This window comes from Drosophila bipectinata, chromosome 3R (assembly GCF_030179905.1).
Source record: "Drosophila bipectinata strain 14024-0381.07 chromosome 3R, DbipHiC1v2, whole genome shotgun sequence".
NCBI lineage: Eukaryota > Metazoa > Arthropoda > Insecta > Diptera > Drosophilidae > Drosophila > Drosophila bipectinata.
The window spans coordinates 236,083-257,783 of record NC_091739.1 but is presented as its reverse complement, the minus strand read 5'-3'; the positions used below and the strand labels follow the sequence as shown (position 1 = coordinate 257,783).

At 44.0% G+C, this 21,701-nt stretch overlaps 2 long non-coding RNA genes across 3 annotated transcripts; one reads left to right on the top strand and one right to left on the bottom strand.

The window, feature by feature from the left end:
* Nucleotides 1-441: 441 nt before the first annotated feature.
* Nucleotides 442-2,054, bottom strand: LOC138926624 (uncharacterized). Of its 2 annotated transcripts, none has more exons than XR_011443206.1 (4): nucleotides 1,455-2,054; nucleotides 904-1,392; nucleotides 671-850; nucleotides 442-617 (listed from the first exon to the last, which is right to left on the bottom strand). It is a non-coding gene; the product is annotated as an uncharacterized lncRNA (long non-coding RNA). The 2 variants fall into 2 exon arrangements; XR_011443207.1 differs by having other exon boundaries at nucleotides 914-1,392.
* On the top strand, nucleotides 2,053-3,566 carry LOC138926623 (uncharacterized). Its single transcript, XR_011443205.1, has 3 exons — nucleotides 2,053-2,240; nucleotides 2,330-2,882; nucleotides 3,380-3,566. It is a non-coding gene; the product is annotated as an uncharacterized lncRNA (long non-coding RNA).
* The last annotated feature ends 18,135 nt before the right edge of the window (nucleotides 3,567-21,701 follow it).

Here is a 21,701-nt window from a genome sequence, read left to right as displayed (position 1 = left end):
GGTATAATGCCATATCCCGAGACCTACGGGCTTATTATAATGAAAAAAAAACGTGCAAGACGAACCAAGAACAACAAAGAAACAGACCGGACAGAACAATCCACGAGCTATGACAATTATTATGACAACACTATCTCGGGGTCAATCGGGTGGAATCTGCTGCTGGTGTTGCGGCTCCTTTTGTGCCCACCCAACCTTGGCCATGGTTTCCTCCCATAATAATATTATATGATGACCCCTAGAAGGTGTAAGGAAAGGGGTTTCCTAGCGGAGATCAACATTATACATTTTTCGTTACAACAATGTAATAATTTTATTCACAATAAAAAAAAAAATTGACTTACTAGCATAATACAAAAGATTATTATTCTTTTTAGGAATTTTTTTTTTAAGTTATTAAGCGCCAATAAAAAAAAGAAAATTCAAAACCAATCTAATCTTTTTACAAAAATTGTCTTAAGGGCTTCTCGTTGGCAGAACATATACTTGCCAAATAAATGCATTTAAATTGCATTAATAAATGATATTCTGTTAAAAACCGTACGGGACTTTTATGACCGTCAGGTGCACTTTTTTTTTCTAAGTTACAAGTTTTGCTCCACTTACAACACAGGGAACTAATAATTTTTGTTATAAGCAATGATGGTAAACAAAAGAAAATTCCACTTACATTATTTTTTTTCAATTTCCGGCAGGGATCCACGAAAGCGCTTTCCTAGGCTGCAGCTGAAAATTAAGTTTACCGATTTTTTCCTTGAAAGAGTTTCTATCCCTTGTAGGGAAATTTTTCTTTAGTCAAAAACTAGGCACCTTGCGCGATGATAAGGCCTTCTACGGGTCAATGCCCTTTCTAAGCAAAGAAAACTGCCAAAACTTAAAATAACTTAAAATAACTTAAAATACCTTAAAATACCCAAACCCAATAGAAGCTTAAGGCCATTCGCTATGATCTGTATTGCTGCGGGCTCGTCCTTCCTTAGCTTTTCGGTACCTTAGCTTTTAGTTGTTGTTGGCTTTCGGAATGGCCATCCGGAGAAAATTATCTCACGATTCGGACCGTCGATTTAGCCTCTTTCCACATGACGACCGGAACTGAATACCTAACGGTTAGGCTACTTAATAAACTATCGAGTTAGACTTTTCTGGGGGATTTTTCTTTCTTTTAAATTTTTTCCCACTTCACATAGTTGTGTTTTCTTATAGCTTTCTTAATTTATAGGGAAAACTAGTGTCTAAGAGACCCTATCCTGCCTGGCCTTAGATTGAAAACGAAACCCCACGTTTGGGGGGGATAAGCCGCCGCCGAGTTGAGAACCACGTTTCCTACTGAAGTGACGTTCTCCTTGGTCTTCCTCTGCACTGTAAAGTGCCTGACCACAATCGCAGCCGATGCTATCACCAAAAAGGAACACATCCATATTATCGCAACAGGGCAATGGATTAGAGTCACTTACCCTTCGAGGTATAATCCCAGATTTTTCTTACTTTCTTCACTACCGAGGATAAACTCAGCCAATACTAGGACGGGGTTTTTTAAGTGAACCTTCTTTAGGCGCGTCGGGGGCCCCAAGGCAGATTGAAAATAGTCGAGTGAAACGGTAAGTTCGGAGCGTTACCGAAATCCGTCAAATGGGCGGGGCCAAGCTAATATCGCTAAATTGAAGGAATATACGTATTACGGCTATTGATTTTTCTTTATTGAGTAACTATCTAGAGCGCATCAAATGCACAAGAGATTTTAATGTCAAGTTCGCGAGCAAAGAATCGTTGGAATTTTTTAAATTTTTCAAAGAAGTCTTTGATCTAGATATTGTCAACGATATAAATGTTGGTACAACTAGATAGGGAACGACAATAGACGCAGGTGTCGCACGATTTATCAACAATTTGAGCGCAAATGCATATATATCCCACTTTAGCTATCATAAGCCGATTATTAGTATATTAGGAAATAAACATTGTGAGAGTCCTAAAAATCCTAAAAATTTTGCGATGTCATGTGAATAATTTGTGAATACAATTGATGTATATACGAGAAATGTGTTGAAAAGGTGCCTATGATTCCATTGTAATTATAACTATATTTTATCAATGTATACAAAAAATTTATGAGAAATATTTACGCGTTTCTGAAAAAAAAAATATGGAAATCTGAATTTAACACGAGAGAGAGGGGAGAGATCTAAACCGGGGCTCGCATGCATGGAACAACCAACTTAGAAGTTTCACTTCTGCCGTGCGTAAGTCTGACACACCCAGTTTTTTTTCCTCTCACCACCGCCAAATTACAAGCTTTAATTAACCAAATTTGACGACTTCACCGCTCTAGGTTTCAGATGGGAAAGAATCATTCCTCGTTCGACTGGCAGCCATTACCGTAGCCTTTTGCCTTTCCCTTTTTAGTCGCTTCTTGGCACTTTCTAATCTTTTCCCGCTGTTACCTGCCTGGAAGCGACCGCTACCTGCCCTAACAGAGACAGCTACCGTAACACCCTACCCTAACAGAGCAGCTACATTACAGAAGGGCCTGGGTGATCTCCTTGCCGAGACGTGGAGCGCTCGGCTGATCCCCCTGTCGAGACGTGATGTGTCAGGCCGATTCCCTGCCGACACGTAGAGTGCCCGACCGATCCCCCTCCCCAGACCTGAGGTGCCCGGCCGAGACGTGAAGGGCCTGGGTGATCCCCCTGCCGAGAGGTGAAGTGCCGGCTGATTCCCGTGCCGAGAAGTGAAGAGCCTGCCAGATACCTTTTCCAAGACGTGAAGTGCTAGGCTGATGCTCCTGCCGAGACGTGAAATACGAGGCCGATCCCCCTGCCGAGACGTGGAGCGCGAGGCTCATCCCTGGCCGATCCCCTCTTCAGGCCTGAGGTGTCCGAAAGGTTAGTGTGCTGACGAAAACAAAATGCGAGAATTGAAACCGGAAGAGAAGATAGATAAGTTTCAATAGAGATAGAATAGAAAGATAGAAGAAACGGAAGAGATTGGGAAAAGTTAGAGATCAGCGATGCCACAGATGTTGTCGTGGTCGCAAAATGCCCGCCCAACCTATGATCACCATCCTGCAGAGCTAGGCTCCGGTGACCCCTTTTACCCTACGTCTGTGGAAGCATCAGCAGAGTTAAAAAAGGAGTGAACTACTCAAGGTTCATTTTTAGTACAATTTAATTCATTAAATATTTATTAGATTTCTTACATTTTCGGGTTTTAAATAAGATTAATTAGATAAGATTAAGATTAATTAGGGTAAGATTAATTAATAGAATATTCTTACAATACTATCAATATAAAACGAACACATTTTTTTACATTAACATTAACATTAACATTAACATTAATCACTCTGGAATTAATTTTTCATACACTTTCTTTTATAAAGGCATAGTTAGGCAGTCAAGATTGTATGGGTACTCACAAACCAATCCCTCGACGTCTGCAGGCCTGTAGACTGGAGCGCTGTATGGCTTGATGAATGGAGATAAATTAAAAGTAAAATTAGTAACGCTAACCATGATGCCAACAAACGCATGCTCTATAGAAAAAGGGTATGAGTACAGGTCTAATTCAACAACAATTATTTAAGCAAAAATAAAAAAAGAAATAAGTATTCTGTTTAATTTAATGCTCCACGCTACTTCTGGTGCTGCTTAGATACGCTCTCTCCATCGTTGTGGGGGATACTGATTTTTAAATATTGTCACTATGGACAAGAGGGAGAGTCTGGCTTGCACATGGCCAATGCGAGCTTAGGTAGACATGAGGCTCGGACCAAGGTAGTGAGGTTATGAAGACGTAATGAAGAGGTTCTCTTTTAGGTTGTCATTAGGCAAGGTTTCGACACGTACCGGAAGCTGAAGGAACTTCTCGCCGAACGCGGCTTTAGCATGGTCCAGTTCTGATCGTTTAGGGGCTGATCGAGGGTACTTTTCCCTCGCCGATGGCTTTCTCTGCCACTACCAGATCGAGTTCTACCTAAAAGGCTTTTGTTAGTCACCTAGCGTTTGGATATTTTTCCTGCTCACCTGTAGGTTTTCCCACCCACGTGCAGTTTCCGAAATCTGCACACAACACGGCCAATTCTGTGTTGCTGTTGCGCCACTGATTCGACTGCGTTGTCATCTTTATTTTGGGGTGCACTTTTTTAATTTGCGTCTTTTCTCTTCGGAACTTTAAATGCACTCGAGTTTGTGCACTTGTATCGTACGGTCGTGTTAAAATCCTAACTAGCAGAGTGATCACAGTGATCCTCAACTTCTTCTGTTGTGCTTATCTGCGCTTTATCTATTTTTAGACTCCGTACCGCCGGGGTCTTTACCGAGTCCGACTTATTTACCACTCGAGCGCTGCAAGCGCTGTGTACGAATTTTCCCATTGGGCTCGGTCTTGTCTCTCGCTTGCGCTTCCACTGCCCAGCGAGAGATAAGAAGCAAAGACTTTTGAAGATTTTGAATTTGATTTCTATAATTTTCGTAATCGAAAACTATAGTTAATTAGTAAATGGATGACAACACACCTCTTCAGAAAGAGCTGCCCGGATTTCAGAAGATGAAGAAAATCGCTGGCCCCTCTCCAGCGGAACTTAGAGCCAATCTTGCAAGAGACTTGGCTTAACGGCAATTGGACTCCCTTGGTCAACGAATATCAGATGCTATTAAAACTAGCTCTGCAACACCTGTAACCAACACCGTTACAGCTACGAGTGCCAGTTCTGGCACCACCACGTACAGCAGCTTCTATATAGCAGCCCAGTTTCTTCAGCAAGAAGGCCTCTGCCTTTAGAAATCAACTATCTTCCGATATTACCCGCTATGGGGTGCTCGTTTCAAGCAACAAGTACTTCTCGCACTAAGGGAAATGTAAAAAATGCCAAAACGGGCCATTTAAATCTTCCTTCAACGTCCAATGGACTGCGCAAGAACCGATTCGCTTTTTTGGCTGAAGAAACGAACCCAATTGAGGAGATGGAGACAAATGAGGAGACGATTGATCCTATTGACCCAGCGCAATTTTCAAGCCAAAAACCTCCACCCATATGTGTTCCAAAGGTCACTCACTCTGGAACGAACACTTAATTAAATCATTCCAGCAAGTAGTTATGAGATTCGTACATCTAGTTTCGCAATTACTCTCGTATACACTGACAGTGCAGAGTCATTCCGCAAAGTGGTTCGTATCCTGACTGCTTTAAACTGCGAGTTTTGGCATCATCAACTCCGTGAGGACAAGCCATTTAAGCTGGTGCTAAGGAACATACATTCCACAGTTCCAAAGAAGGAAATCGAACGTTGCTTCACGGACAAAGGTTTCGAGGTTGAGATCTACTGTCCAAGAAAGCGTGGCAGTCGAATCACTACGGCCGACGTCAACGTTAATGATAGGCAGAATCTATTTTATGTCAATCTCAAGAAGACTACGAATGTCGCCGAGTCGCTTGAAATTAAGCAAATCGGAAGGCACAGAGTAACAGTGGAAAAGGATACCCGAAACAAGGACCTCGTCCAATGTTTTAAATTCCAAAATTTTGGGCACACTCAAAATTGTTGCTTCATAAAGCCTGTGTGTGGGAATTGTGCCGGAGACCATCCTACTAACTCCAAATCGTGCGAGGCGATCATGAACAACCAATGTTTGTGTGCAAACTGCGGTGAAAATCACCCTGCAGGTTTTAAAGGCTGCAAAGTTAGGATGGAACTAAGCAGAAAACTTAAATCTGGAGTAAGGCTAAGCAACCCAACAAACACTAGGATCAACGAAGGCCGACACGGTACCAGGAGGCGACCGCAACCCCAACTACTTTGTTTGTCTACTCTGGAAAAGCCAATTGTCGATATAAACACTAGGCTAGATCAACTCTTCAAATTAGTCATGGAAACGATAGAGTCGAACAAGGCTTTTCGCGACCTAGTTCAGGTTTTAATTTGTAGGATATGACATTGTCAAAAATAAAAATCGGATTATGGAATGCAAGAGGTATAGTACAGAAAATTGAAGAACTTCGTTTTTTCCTTATTGATAGCTCAATAGATATAATGCTCATTACCGAGACACACATGCGTCCCGGTCTTAACTTTTACATTCGTGGTTATGACCAATACTTTTCCAATCACCCTAGCAACACCGCTAAAGGCAACTCTGTTATCCTTATCAAGACCGGCATTATACATACGCAGAGTGAGCCCACGACGAGAACAGACTTACAGAACAGACAGAACAGACTTGCATTGATATTCAAACAAATGGAGGTCTACTTAAAATAGCTTCCTTGTATCTTCCGCTCAGCGAGCTTTGGACAAAATACGATTTTGACCCGCTACTAGTCTCTCTAGGTCCAAAATTTTTAGCTGGAGGTGACTTTAATGCCAAGCATCAATTGTGGAGAAATTTAAGATCCTGTTGCCGGGGAAAGCGTCTCCAAGAGGCTATAGTTGCTAGCTCAAGTCAAGTTCTAGCTACTGGGGAACCTACTTTTTATTCTTCAAATACCAGGCTCACACCAACCGCCCTGGACTTTTTCATCGTAAATGGGGTACCACTCAACAAACTTGCGATCGAAACCAAATACGAGCTGTCCTCGGATCATTTGGCAATCGTCGCAACTCTAAGCCAAAAACCGCAATGCAAGGCCAAAAAGAAATCAATACTCCCGCGCGGCTCCTCTGTTGAAAAGTTTAAGGAGTCCCTGGACAGAAGCATTAACCTCAACGCGGTCATCAACCATCCAGACGATCTTGACAGCTGCTGCGACAGCTGCTACCCCGAACCAGAGGCACCTTTCGAATCAGAATAGCAGCAATCGGCTCCCAAAAAATGCTCTACTTCTCATACGGCTTAGAAGAAAAGTCCGTCGACAATACACAAGAACAGGAGATGTTTGCTTTCACAAGGTTTATAAAAGACTGTCAAACCGGCTAAGCAAAGTCTTGACCAAAAACAAGCAAGACCATATAGACCAGATGTTGGAAAATGCGAGTCCAGATGCATCTACCAATTACTCCTTATGGAAACTTACAAATCGATTTAAGAGACAGTTCATCCCAAAAGCTCTTCTCAGAAATCCCGCTGGCGGTTGGTGTAGGTCAAGTCAGCAGAAGGCAGATATCTTTGCTGATAATCTGGAAAACAGATTTAAGCAGCTAGATCTAACTTCGATGGTAAATCGAATGTTTGTAGAAACACAACTGGAGAGACCTTTTCAAATGGCTCTTCCCTGTAAACCTGTATCCCTGGAAGAAGTCAAGGCACAGATCGGAAAGCTCAAAAACAAAAAAACGCCAGGAGAGGACCTTCTAGACAACAAAACGCTGAGGATTCTTCCCATCAAGGCACTACTATTCATAGTCCTATTGTTTAACAGCGTCCTAAGGCTGAGTCATTACCCGAGTGCCTGGAACAATTCTATCATCACGATGATATCCAAGCCTGGAAAGCAACCCACTGAGGTAGATGCATACAGGCCAATTAGTCTCTTACCTGCATTGGGTAAAATGATGGAAAGAGTCATTCTGAAAAGCATCCTTACACTAGAAAGGGTAAGCAGAGCTATTCCAAAGTGGCAGTTTGGCTTCCGAAAGAGTCATGGCACACCAGAACAGCTACATCGCGTGGTCAATTTCGCTCTGGAAGCCATGGAAAACAAAATGTATGCAGTTGCTGTGTTCATGGATATTCAGCAAGTCTTTGATAGGGTATGGCACGATGGTCTTCTAAGCAAGCTGAAAACCCTCCTAACCCCTCAGCTCTTTCTCCTCGCTCAAAGCTTCTTATCGGAGAGAAAATTCAGTGTGGTTGTCGATGGAGAAAAGTCGTCAAAACGCCCAATTTCAGCCGGTGTACCCCAAAGTACTAGGTGTACTAGGTCCGACGCTTTACTCTCTGTACACATCAGATATGCCAGACTCCTGGGCCTGTACCGAAGTCGACGATGGTAAGGAGCTGATCGCAACGTACGCTGACGACCCTGCTGTTATGGTCAGAAGTTCAAGCATAGAAATCGCAACCTTGGGCCTGCAAGAGTACGTGACACGTTTTGAAAAGTGGACTACAGATTGCAGCATAGGCATCAACTGCAGCAAATGTGCTTGTGTCACATTCTCCACAAGGCCAAAAAACTGCCCAGGCATCTCCATGCTTGGCTCTGTGCTTCGTCACGAGGCCTACTACAAGTACCTTGGTGTGATTTTGGATAGAGGACTTAATTTCCAGAGACACACAACGATGATCAAGCAGGCTGTGCTTTCAAAGGCAGCAAGTATGTCCTGGCTATTATCACCAAGAAATAAGCTTTCACTTTCCAACAAAGTTAGGAACTACAAATCTATTCTCACTACCCATGGCTTGACTACCCATGGACGGGCGAAGACGTGGCGTCGGATGTTTGCAGGTTTTGCATATATCGCAACGAGCTATATAATTTCGAACATTTTCGAACACATATATAATTTTACCATATTCGGCCAATAAAAGTTTCTTCGAATTCGCTCAAGACATTTGGCTACTTCACCATGTGCCGATGATGGTTGGTCATGTGCAGACTGAATTAGTACCCAGAGTTTGTAATCGTCAATTTGTGGATTTCCGTTGGCAAAGCCTACTCTATAATATATATAGATATCCATGACCCGAAATCCTGGTACATTTGCATTTTGTACCCGGTCCCTTAACAGACGGTATTTGTCCGATTGGAATGTGTCTGATTGCAAATCGATCTCTGGTAGGATGTCTACATCTATCTCTGCGATTTCTGTCAAATCCTCGAACGACCGTGATAAGGCGTCTGGTACAATATTTTGAACCACCTTGCGATGCTTGATTTTAAAAACAAAGCCTTGTTACTTAATAGCCCAACGGGCTAGTCTCCCGCTGAGGTCTGTTTGTTTCATTAACCATCGCAAGGCTGAGTGATCGGTTATGATCGTAAAATTGTGACCTTCTACATACATACAAAACGTGGCCTATAAGTGGGACTGTTATTGTTGAATAGTGAGATATAAATCGACGGTACCATCCGCTCATGCCAAGGAAGCGTCTTAGTTGCGTTTGACTTTTGGGGACAGGAAACTCAGATACCGCACTGATCTTTTTCGGGTTTACTTGTAGTGTTCTCTTTTGATATTGATCGTTAGACCGACATGCCGTAAACGAGTCGCAACTTCTAATAGGGGTTTTAATGATCGTCAAAGCTTGATGACATAACCAGAAGGTCGTCCAAATAGACCAATACGAATATGAGATTTCAGTTGGTAGGGTATGACCTGATCCATAAGTTGACACATTGTCTGAGGGGCGTTGCCCAGTCAAAATGGCATACGCCTAAATATAGTATAATGGCCTATTCGGAACTGTGAATGCGGTTTTTGGGCGAGACTGTGGGTCTAAATTGATTTTCCAAAGAGAATCTTCAAGTCAATTTTTGAAATGCAGTGAACCGGTGGAAGGCGGCTCAAAAGTCCGTCTAGGTTTGGGATTGGGTATGAGTCTTTTATTGCAACATCGTTCACCTTTTTCGAATCTAAGCAAAACCTAACTTTATCTGGCTTGACTATTAAAACGACAGGAGATGACCACGATGATGTTTGGGCTTCTTCAATTACTCCTAGTTTTATCATCCTATCAATCTCTGTAAATAGAAGTTTTTCACGCGCGGGTGATAAAGGGTAATTTCTCTGCTTTATCAGCTTGACATTGCCGGTATCAATCGAGTGTTCGATTAAGTTTGTCATGCCAAGACCATCTATGTCCGATAAAGGGAAGAAATCTATTACACTTTTTAGTCTAGATTTCTGGACTTCCGATAAATTGAGCTTTGTGGATTCTTCTTCAAAGTTCAATTCATTAACCCTGCCTCCTAAGGTGACGGAAATTTAGAATTTTTCCCAAAATTCCATCCCACAAATAACTTCTAGTGTAATAGATGGTACTATTTAAAATTCCATTTCTTTTTTTGTGTTATTATAATTAATCGGAGTGGTTAAAGTTCCAAAAGTGGATTGTTTCGTTCCGTCTGCCGTTCCGTGCCCTAGAGTACTTGTATTTTTCCGAAACAATACTGTCGACGGTTAAAAATTGTAATCGATAGTTAGAAACAGTATTGGTAGGAAAATTTAGTATTTTTTAAGTTATCCGATCTTGGGAGGATTTCTTGGTCCTATGAAGTACGGGCCTAAGGAGACTGCAAGTGCAACTTGCGCTGGAGGACGGCTTGACGACCAGCTAGAGAGTTGCCAGGAGCGCACGGAGCGCAGTTTTCCGTAGCAGTAGAGGAGTCGCAGCCAGCGACATAGAGGGCGCAGCTAGCTCCGAACACTGTGTACGGACGGAGTCGCAGTCAGCGACAGGGAGACGCAGCCAGCGTCAGTTCAGGAGACCGCAGCCAGCGGTCAGGGGCGCAAGGAGCGCCAACCATCAGCGGACGCACCCAGCGGCCAGAAGGCACAGGTCCGCCATTTTGGAGCGCTGGGGCAGCGCCATATTTGGACCTGAGATGCAGCATTCTCCCAGGAGGAGTTCCCGGCTGAACGGTCGGGAAGCCACCCCTACAACAACGCGAGCGGATCAGCAGCCAGTAAGTAGTGGAGCAGAAAACCGGCCGCGGGTGAACATAACCACGGCGGCGGCCATTTCTCGCCCAGCCACTATGGTGACTACAGTAGCGTCCCAACCTAGGAGTACTGCTGTCACAGCTGCGAGTTCAGAGCCGGAGGTGGGCCAGCCACTCACGTTGTACCTGTTGGAAAGGATTACGGCGTTAGAGACCGAGCTGAAGAAAGTTAAAGCCTTGAACAGATGAGCACCGCCAATCGTGCGCCAATCGCAGTTGGCCCAAGCGCAAATGGCGCCAACAGTGGAGCGTCGGAGCGTCCACCACCTTGCAGCGGACCTCCATTAGCCACATTGAACGGTTAGGCCCCAACTAACGGGGTCAGGCCGGTCCCACATAGCGGTGTCGGTGTGAGCTGTGCGGCCTGCATGCTGCCGCCATCTTGGAGTGGACCACCATTGCTAATGACTAGAAATCATCTTGTGCAGCCACTGTGTGCTACAAGTGCTGCGCAGACCACCTGGATTCGTACTACCGGGCGGGAGCATCCACAACTGCATCGCCATTTGTTGGACCCTACGCCTCGATGACGCCGAATGAAGCCCAAGGAGCGAATGGGCCAAGAAGGCTCCCGGACTTGCCTATATTTGGAGGGCAGCCCGAAGAGTGGCCCATCTTCAACGGTGCGTTTGTGGAGACGACCCAAGCGGTCAACTGCACGGACCCGGAGAACAACTAGAGGTTGTTGAAGGCGCTGAAGGATGAAGCACGCGAGACAGTGAAGTCGCTGCTGATTCACCCTGCGAACGTCAGCGCTGTGATGGAGCAGCTGCGCTTTAGGTTTGGCCGACCGGAGCAGCTTATACGCAGCCAGCTGAATAGCGTGCGAGAGGTGCCGTCGATTACAGAGCAGCACCTGGCGAGGATCGTTTATTTCGCAACCCGAGTGAGCAACCTCGCGGCCTTTTTGCAGTCGGCGAAGGAGCCTTAGCAGCATCTGGGGAACCCTACCCTTATGGAGGAGCTTGTGGCTAATGTAGTATGCACATATATTGAATACCCACTGTACCGAGAGTACTTAAAGGGTGCGCACTGTAACACTTTGTTGCAGTGTTTACATTATCCAAAGTCCCGGTCATAAACCCTAAGTGGCCGAAATATGAACCGATCGTTATGGCTTAGCCCGCACACAGAAAGTGCTAGTGTCAGCATAATCGTAACAAACGGTCAGCATATGCATACCCCTCGCGCCTCCATTTGAGAGCGCATAACAACGTATATTATTATATTCCTTTATATATAAGTACATAGCCGTCCCGCCTGCGAGCAGCGCTGCTACGAGACTTAGCCTTACTTAGACTTAAGAAATATTGTAAAAGAACAGAGACACTTTGATCGTTGGAGCGGCACCTCAGATGCTCCTACTAAATAAAAATCCAACTAAAACAAATCCCCTGGAGTTATCCTATCACATGGCGACCGTGACAGCGATGAAAGGACATCGAGGGATTAAAAGGATGTACCCAGGAGGATACCTATAATCAGAAAATCACTGGAAAATTAATGGAAAATTACTGGAAAATTACTGGAAAATTACTGAAAAATTACTGGAAAATTACTGAAAAATTACTGGAGAATTACTGGAAAATTACTGGAAAATGAAAAATAAATCGACAAAAATCTGAGTGAGTAGAGTAAAAGCAATGGGCAATCGCGGAGTAGTTGCGAAAAAAATAAAAAAAAAAGTAGCACACCTAAAGTAAAGTAAACACTCCACCTCCCGCGTGGGCTACGGCCCAAAAACTTCAAACAGAACTAGATTTTCTGAAAGAAGAATTAATAAACAACAAGAATAAAAGCCCAAAAATTGCCACCACTCACTCAGTATCGATTAAGAAAATTAATGAAAAAATAATAACAAAACATCCACCACCAAAGCCATTACCGAAACTAAAAAAGACGTGCCCGAAGGATTGCCCTGGACCACTGGACAGCCCCCACTGCAACCACACCTGTGCGAGGACCGGCACCAGTAACGCCTGAGTCCAAAAGGCCCCGGACAGCAGCAGCAGCAAATAGAGTGCGGGAATACGCCACCTCCTGCGCCACCGAGGGAACGTCAGCGTAGCCAAACCGGCGACGACCAGCTGACGTGGAAAAAAAAAGGAAATCAACTGAGGAGAAACATTTTTTTTAACCCATGCACTGCGTTGCATAATTTTTTTGATTGCACTGCGATGCATATTTTTTTTATATACTATAATATTTTTTGAAAAATTGAGCGGAACCCCTTTTGCCCAATTTGAAAGTATGGCCCGTATAGCTGTACAAATAGTAGGTAGGAAAAAATGTTAGATAAGAACAAAGAAAAAATTTAGGAAAATTTTTTTAAATTAAATGAAAAAATACGATAAATTCCTAAAATTTATGTAAAATTTTAATTCTTTTCTAATGAAGAAAAAAAATAAACATATTCAAAAATAGCATAAATTCCTAAAATTTATGAAATATTTTAATACCCTTTTAATGAGAAGTAATAGCATAAGTAAAACAGATCAAATAAATGATTCTGACTATTAATTCCCAGAAAAATTAAGTTACATTACAAAATATGACTTAGAGAAAAATATAATAGAAATTGGAAAAACAAAAACATATACAATATCTAAAATGGGTTTAGTAGACACGAAAGTTGTAGATTCCACGGCAAATGTCGTTAATAAAATTGAACCCGGAAAAATCGATCTTCAAACAATTACAATATTGTTAATGATAATTGTCATTATAATGTTAGCAAGCGTTTTGCTAAAATTATATAAATTACACAACAAATGTTTAAAGAAAAAATTCCAGAGTCAAGCAAATGACCTGGACAAAATCTAAATAAAAAACCCAAAAAAAAAAAAAACAAAAATTATTATACACAATGTAAACACCTACAATCTAAGAAAATGAAAAACCAGAAAATAAATATTAAAATATATTACGTAATTCTCTTTACAAAAGTATGGCTAAACTAAAGGCATGGATTGGAACAAATTGTACGAGGAGTTATCAATAATTAAAACAAATTTTGACAAATCGTACAAGTCTCTAACTCAGAATAGACCCATTCAAAAGAATACGGTTAGGAAGCACGTTGAAATATTAGTAGAGTGCTTTAATGAAGCGCGTATGCTAATACATGATCATAGGGAAAGATTAAATCAAGATCATTGGTCACAGGTATCGAAACTTTTGATACGACTTCGATCTAATTTAATATTTATTCAACAAAAGTTCAGTTTAGAAATATCATTACCAACCGTTCTAAACACTCCAATAGCAGTTGACACTGCACCTGACTCGGAATCAACAGAAACGAAAGAATCTGAGTCAGAAGAGCTTCCCAAAGTAAACCCCAAAATAGAAGATGAAGATTTAAATAATCTTACTATTCCGGCGGTATACACTGATCTGGATAACTCTACAGATTCAGATACTTCGAGTGTCATAGAATACAAGATAGATAAATCTATCACAATGGCACAATCAAATATTGATTTTATTAATACAGCATCTAAGCTTATACCAGTTTTTGATGGTAAGGCTGAAAATTTAACAAGTTTCATTGATGCTTTACAAATAATACAATCAATAAAAGGCGAGCACGAAGAATTAGCTATTTCCATCATTAAAACCAAGCTAAAAGGTGTCGCCAGGAATCTAATCGGTAATGAAACAACAATTACTGAGGTGATTGCTAGACTAAAAAGCAACGTCAAAGGCGAAACTGTTGAGGTATTATCAGCGAAGCTGATGAATCTACAGCAGCGCAATAAAACTGCTAACCAATACACACAAGAAATTGAGCAGATGACAAAAGCCTTAGAAGGTGCATATATATCAGATGGTTTATCTTTAGAGCTAGCCAGGAATTATTCCATGCAGCATGCAGTCAAAGCAATGACTAAAAACTGCACAATCGATAAGGTAAAACTTATCATGCAAGCTGGAACATTCAGTACGATGAACGAAGCCGTTTCCAAATTTGTTAATAGTTGCACTGAAGCAACTGGGCAGTCAAACACTGTCCTATATTATAAGAAATATCCACAGCGCGGCTCAAATCGCGGACGTGGCAGTTATAGAGGTCGTTTTCGTGGTAATCACAATAACTACAACAACGGTAATTATAACAACAATTATCAGAATAACAATAATTATCAGAATAACAATAGAGGGCGAGGCCCATATAGAGGAAATTATAGAGGCAGTGGTAACTCAAACCGAGGCCACAATAGCAATAACCAAGGCAATGTAAGATTGACACAAAATAATAACCAAAACACATCGGAAAACTCCCAAAACCCTTTAAATATTCAACAATAAATGAAGTGAGAGTTCACACTATTAATCTGAGCCAAAATATATTCGTTTCATTTTTTTAATGTAGCTACTGGGAAAGAACTTATATTTTTAATAGACACAGGTGCAGACATTTCCATTCTAAAAGAAACTTCGGATAATTTCCAAAACATCCAAAATGATTACATCATAGATATAAAAGGCATAAGTCAAGAAATAATAAAATCCCAAGGTTTAGTTTCTATAGAGATACAGACCACCAATTACATAATTCCACCCGATTTTCATATCCTAAATTCACATTTCCCAATTCCATGCGATGGAATAATAGGCATCGACTTTATCAAAAAATACAACTGTCAATTAGACTTCAAGCCATCTGAAGATTGGCTTATAATTAGACCCAATAATTTAAAATTCCCAATTAAAGTACCAATAGCTCATAGTTCTGGCAATAATTCAATACTTCTGCCAGCAAGATCCCAAGTTATTCGGAGAATTGAACTTAATTCAAAAGCAGACAGTGTATTAATTCCAAATCAGGAAATTCAACATGGTATTTACGTTGCAAATACCATAGCAACATCCAAGAAATGGCGATTAGTAATTGACTATCGCCAGATTAATAAATAATTAATATCTGATAAATTCCCATTACCTAGAATTGATGATGTTTTAGAACAACTAGGTCGAGCAAAATACTTTTCATGTCTTGACTTAATGTCAGGATTCAATCAAATTGAACTAGAAAAAGGTTCAAGAGATATCACGTCTTTTTCAACGAGCAACGGCTCATATCGCTTCACGCGATTACCCTTCGGATTTGTAATGGGTAACCGTTTGTAGGCGAGATGTTGGGGTGCTCGGATATGGCCGCACGTATGATTTTCCGGCTACTGGCTCGTCAGAGAAGGGGGGTGATGTTAGAGTGCCATATCCCGAGGCCTACGGGCTTATTATAATAAAAAAACGTGCAAGACGAACCAAGAACAACAAGGAACAGACCGGACAGAACAATTCACGAGCTATGACAATTTTTTTGGACAACACTATCTCGGTGTCAATCGGGTGGATCCGCTGCTGATGTTGCGGCTCCTTTTTGTGCCCACCCAACCTTGTCCATGGTTTCCTTTCATTATAATATGATGGCCCCTAGAAGGTGTTAGGGAAGGGGTTCCTTAGCGGAGATCAAGATTGTGGTTTTCTTAAAACATTATAATGATTTTATTTAAATAAAGAAAAATTGACTACTCGCATATTAAAAAAGAATATTATTAATTTTAGGTAGAAATAAAAATTATCAAGCGCAAAAATAAAAAAATTTAAAATAATTCAAAACCAAACTAATTTTACAAAATTTCCTTAAGGGCCTCTCGTTGGCATCATATATACATGCCAAATATATTTATTTAAATTGCTTTTATATTTTCTGTTCAAAACTTTTCGGCACTTTTATGACCGTCAGGTGCTTTTTTTGGTTTCCACCCAACCTTGGCCATGGTTTCCTTTCATTATAATATGATGGCCCCTAGAAGGTGTTAGGGAAGGGGTTCCTTAGCGGAGATCAAGATCGTGGTTTTCTTAAAACATTATAATGTTAGCTGACCTAACAGTGACCGCTAGCAACCCTAACAGAGACCGCTACCGTAACAGCCTAACCTAACAGAGCAGCTACATTACAGATTAAAAATAGCTCCTAATTCGTTTCAAAGAATGATGGCTATTGCGGCGTTCTCTGGTCTGGAACCTTTACAATCGTTTCTTTATATGGATGACTTAATAGTAATCGGTTATTCCGAAAAACATATGCTTAAAAACTTAACAGATGTTTTTGAGAAATGTAACCTAAAGCTACACCCAGAAAAATGTTTATTTTTTTATGCATGAAGTGGGCCGTCAGCCAACGGGTACAACAGGGGGACCTACGCGCAAGCAATTGCGTGCCGTAACTGTGTACACCGCTGGTAGTGCGACTATACTCTCCACGTGAGGGCGGCTGGTAACAGGTCCCGGTAAGGTCATGTCTTTGCCGAGGATGCTGGCTAATGGTAGTCGGGCGGGGAGAAGAACACTCCCTTCCTTAAATTACCCCAATCCAAGGTGGAACAGCATATGCCGAAGGATGCGTGTCCGAGGGGGGGCTCGGACGCTAATATGCGAACTCTGGGGGACAGGCCGACCTCCCAGTTTTAACCAGGCTTATCGTGACAAGCGGGCTATGTCATGATGGACGAACCCCTTCCCGCCTACTCGTGGGACCAAAACATGACGGACCCATCGGCCGAAGCCAACCCGGACCAGGCCGAGGTTATTAAGTGGGCAAGGGAGATCCTACCCGACTTCAATCCGGAAAAGGCGGGAGAAAGGCTGGATCCGAAGAGACGCACTGGGTCAGACCCTGCCAAGGAGGCCGCGCAAAGCGCGAAGAGGCAGAGGTCCACAGAGGGAGAAGCCCCCCAGGCCAAGAAGAGGAAGGCCCAGCCGCAGCCGCCCAACCGCTCGTTCGCTGAGGTGACGAAGGGAAGAACCCTAATTGGAGTCCTGGACAAGGGCTCCAAGGATGGGCTCATCCCCAAGGAACTCTGGCGACGAGTGGAAAACGAGTTGCATGGGCGCTTCGTGGAGGAGATGCTGCGAAGTGGAGGACCCCCACCAGAATGCGAAGACGCAGGATTGTACCAGGGTAGCGTCAAGGTGATTGCTTGCCAAGACGCGCGATCGGTGGAGACTTACAAGCGGATGATTGCATCGCTTGGAGAGGTCTACCCTGGAGCTAAGCTGGTGGCGGTTGACTGGGACGAGATCCCCAGCAAACCGAGGGCGCGAGTGTGGCTCACAGAAAAGCCAGCCGACCCTAAGACCATCCTGACAATGCTTAGGATGTGCAACCCGACGCTCCCCACGGCGGACTGGAGAGTCGCCAAGGTCGAGGAGGCGGTGGGATTGCGGAGGCAGGTCGTCCTCACACTAAATGAGGAGACCGTAAAAGCCCTGGAGAGGACGGAGCACCGGCTTAAGTACGGATTCGAGCATGTCTCGGTCCGTATATATAAATCTGATGCGAAGGCCAAGCCAGGAGGTATCGGTCTGGAGGCAGACACACAAGAGCCAGACTTGGAGGAGCCGACCGAAGAGGGGCACCCGGAGGGAATGTCGGATGAGGAGGAGGACATTCTAGAAGGGTACACCTCGGAGGAAAGCGACTTGGCAAGGGCGCTTGGTGGTGTCGGAATGGAGGAGGACTCTCTGCTGGGCTCCGAGACTGAGGCAGAGATAACTGTGGTGGAGGTTTGTAAGGATGTCCCTGACGATCTTACAAATAAACCTCCACCACAGTAAAGCAGCGTCAGCTGCCCTCCTTCTCCACCTCGCCGAGAGTGGAGCAGATGTGGCCCTCATCCAGGAACCCTGGATCCTAGGAGACAGGATTCTTGGGCTGGGGGCGTCGGAGTTCAGGCTCTGCAAAGCCAACACTACAGGTAAAAGGCGAGCCTGCTTCCTCGCAAAAAAGAACCTTAACCTCTTTTTGCTACCCAATTTCAGCAATGAAGACCACGTAGCCGCAGCCGTAGAGAGCCCAAATGGCCCTTTAAGGATATGTTCGGCGTATATAGGCCACGACCAGGAGGCCCTTCCCCCGCACCCGCTGATCAAGCAGCTGGTGGAAGACAGCAGGAAGCACAAGATCGACCTGATCATAGGTTGCGATGCTAACGCCCATCATCATCAGTGGGGCAGCACTGACACAAACGAGAGGGGTGAGTCAATTTTCGATTTTATCCTAGGCTCCAATCTTTTGGTGGGTAACAGGGGTACAGAACCCACCTTCATAGTCAAGAACAGAAGAGAAGTACTTGACGTCACTCTCTACTCTGAATCACTAGCAGACAGGATTGTTAGATGGGGAGTCCTAGAGAAACACTCATTCTCAGACCACCGTTACATAGAATTAGTGGTCAACTTCGAGAACTTTAATCGACTAACGGTACGCAACCCGAGAAAAGCGAACTGGGAGTTATATAGAAAGAAGCTAGATAGTTCCTTGGGAAATCCTCCAACAGGGAATGTGGATAGTAGGGCAGCCCTGGATGCCATGGTGGACACGCTCACGGCAGCGTGCGCCAGGGCATTCAATAAAGCTTGTCCCAAAATCAGATCGGGCAAAAGCAAGTCAAAGAAACCACCATGGTGGTCGCAAACACTTGCGCCCTTTAAAACCAAGTCCCGCAAGGCCTTCAATTTTGCCAGAAAAACAAACTCGGAGACAGCCTGGGAGTCGTGCAAAGCGGACCTTAGGCGATATAACAAAGAGCTTCGCAAGGCAAAAAGGAATGCCTGGGCCGAGTTCTGCACGAACATTCAGCAAACAAACATAAGAGGCCTCTCGACTCAGGAAGGTCCTTGCAACTACTGCACCAAATGTAGGATACATTAAAACCTCAGAGGGCAACTGGACATCGTCCAGCAAAGAAACCCTAGAGGCTCTCATAGAGACACATTTCCCGGGATGCTCTCGAGAAGACACAACCCTAGAAATGCAGACACAGGGGAATAGCCCACCCACCAACAATCCACTTGAATACCTATTGAATGATAGATATCTCAGCTGGGCAATAAATAGCTTCAAGCCCTTCAAATCCCCGGGCCCAGATGGCATTGTCCCGGCTCAACTAATTAATGCCGGTCCCAACCTGAAATCTTGGGTCAAGATAGCTTTCTCAGCAATCTTCAGGATGGGCATCGTACCCCAAATGTGGTTGCGGACGAAAGTCGTATTTATACCCAAGGCGGGAAAACCATCTCACTGCACCCCCAAGGACTTCAGACCAATAAGCCTGTCGTCCTTCCTTCTCAAGACAATGGAGAGACTAATCAGCCTCCATATTAATCTTACTATAAACCCAGATGATATCTCGGGATCACAACATGCGTATAGGAAGGGCCGATCCACGGAAACGGCACTCCACGAAATCACTACTTTTGTCGAGAAGGCACTTAGTGATAAGGAATACGCACTCATTGCTTTTCTAGACATAGAAGGTGCGTTCAACCACATCCTACCAAGCTCGATAACCAATGCGCTGACAGGACTAGGAATAGATAATCAATCCGTACGCCTTATAAAGCAGATCCTGGTAAACAGGACTGTTGAGGCGTCACTAGGAGGAGAATCTATTCATAGATACGTCAGAAGAGGCACCCCGCAAGGAGGCGTACTCTCACCCCTACTCTGGAACGTGGCGGTTAATAGCCTACTGCGATCCCTAGAAGGGGGTGGTTGCAAAGTTATCGCTTACGCGGATGATGTCGCAATTGCCTTCTCAGGAAAATTTCCCCAGACTCTATGTGACCGCATGACGGATAAACTTAGGGTCCTCTCAACGTGGGCAGCTAGAAATGGACTAGGTATTAACCCATCCAAAACAGAGCTCGTCCTCTTCACCAGGAAGTACAAAATACCAAACTTACGGCTTCCAAAACTATTAGGAGAAACACTATCTCTTAGCGATAGCGCCAAGTACCTAGGGATTACGCTAGACAGGAAACTGGACTGGAAATCAAACACTATGGATAGAGCCAACAAAGCTACAATCGCGCTTTATACTTGCAGAAAAGCCATTGGTCTTAAATGGGGAATGTCACCAAAAATAGTAAGATGGCTTTATACAGCGGTCATAAGACCCATCCTCTTCTACGGGGTGGTGGTATGGTGGCCCGCTCCCACCAACTCCACAATCAGGGAGAAGCTTAGGAAAACGCAAAGGATGGCGGAGGTCTGTGTGATACAGACCCGTGAGGGCAGCCTACGTACCACTCCTACGGACGCACTAGACTTCATACTCGACCTATTACCAGTAGAGATAGTGGGAGTCAAGATGGCCACGCTATCGGCAATCAGGCTACGAGAGACGGGCGCATGGAAAAGGACTGACTACGGACATACCAAGTTAGATCTGCACCACTCTGATCTGATCTAGAGGGTTGAAGGTTGGAGGTCGAAGCGGACAGACGCGTAGTGTGGCGCTCCCCGAAGCGCAAGCCGCATATAGTGCCTGCGCGAAACATAGTGTTACATAAAGGTGCTCATCAGGTGCGCAAGGGTCTTACCTGAAAGGGAACATCGAGGCACGCCTCGAAACGCCTTAATCCGGGTTCATCCGACGCGTCCCGATTGATGGCGCCAACGCTAAGGTAAGAGACGGGGAGATCACTTTCTCTTCCGGTCACTCTCTTTGCAGCTCTTCCGGCTTCCGTGAGATTTTTCTCCGGAAAGAACACGAGCGTGGCCAACGACCAAAAAAGAGCAATGCACTGTCAGCTGTTTACTAATGCAGCCCTGACAGTGTGGGGCAACGAAGACGGATGGGCGGTAGACGCCGATAGATGGCGCTATCAAAAAGCTCCCACCAAATGGAGCATAACCGTCGGCGCGGGCTATACCCTAGCCTAGCGTTAGGGTTATATTATATATGTATATTTATATTTATATTTATATATTCATAATCTGTTTTTGAAACCCCCAAACCTTTAACCCCTCTCCCGCCCGGCAGCGGGAGCAAAGAATACTATCGGAACAAGCTCTGGTTTGTCGTAAGAGGCGACTGACAGGGCAGAGAGATATCCCTGCAGGTAAGCAGGGAAAGAGCTACTCGCAACCTTTCTCCATAACCCGAAAGGCATCCCCTCCAAAATAGCGAGATAGCGACCAGGGCTGAGTCCAGTAAAGCCCTGGGATAGGTAACTGGAAAAAGGATTTTGAGACGACGAACCCTGGGCTGACGGACAGCGGTATTCTGGCACCTGAGTACGCGGAGTG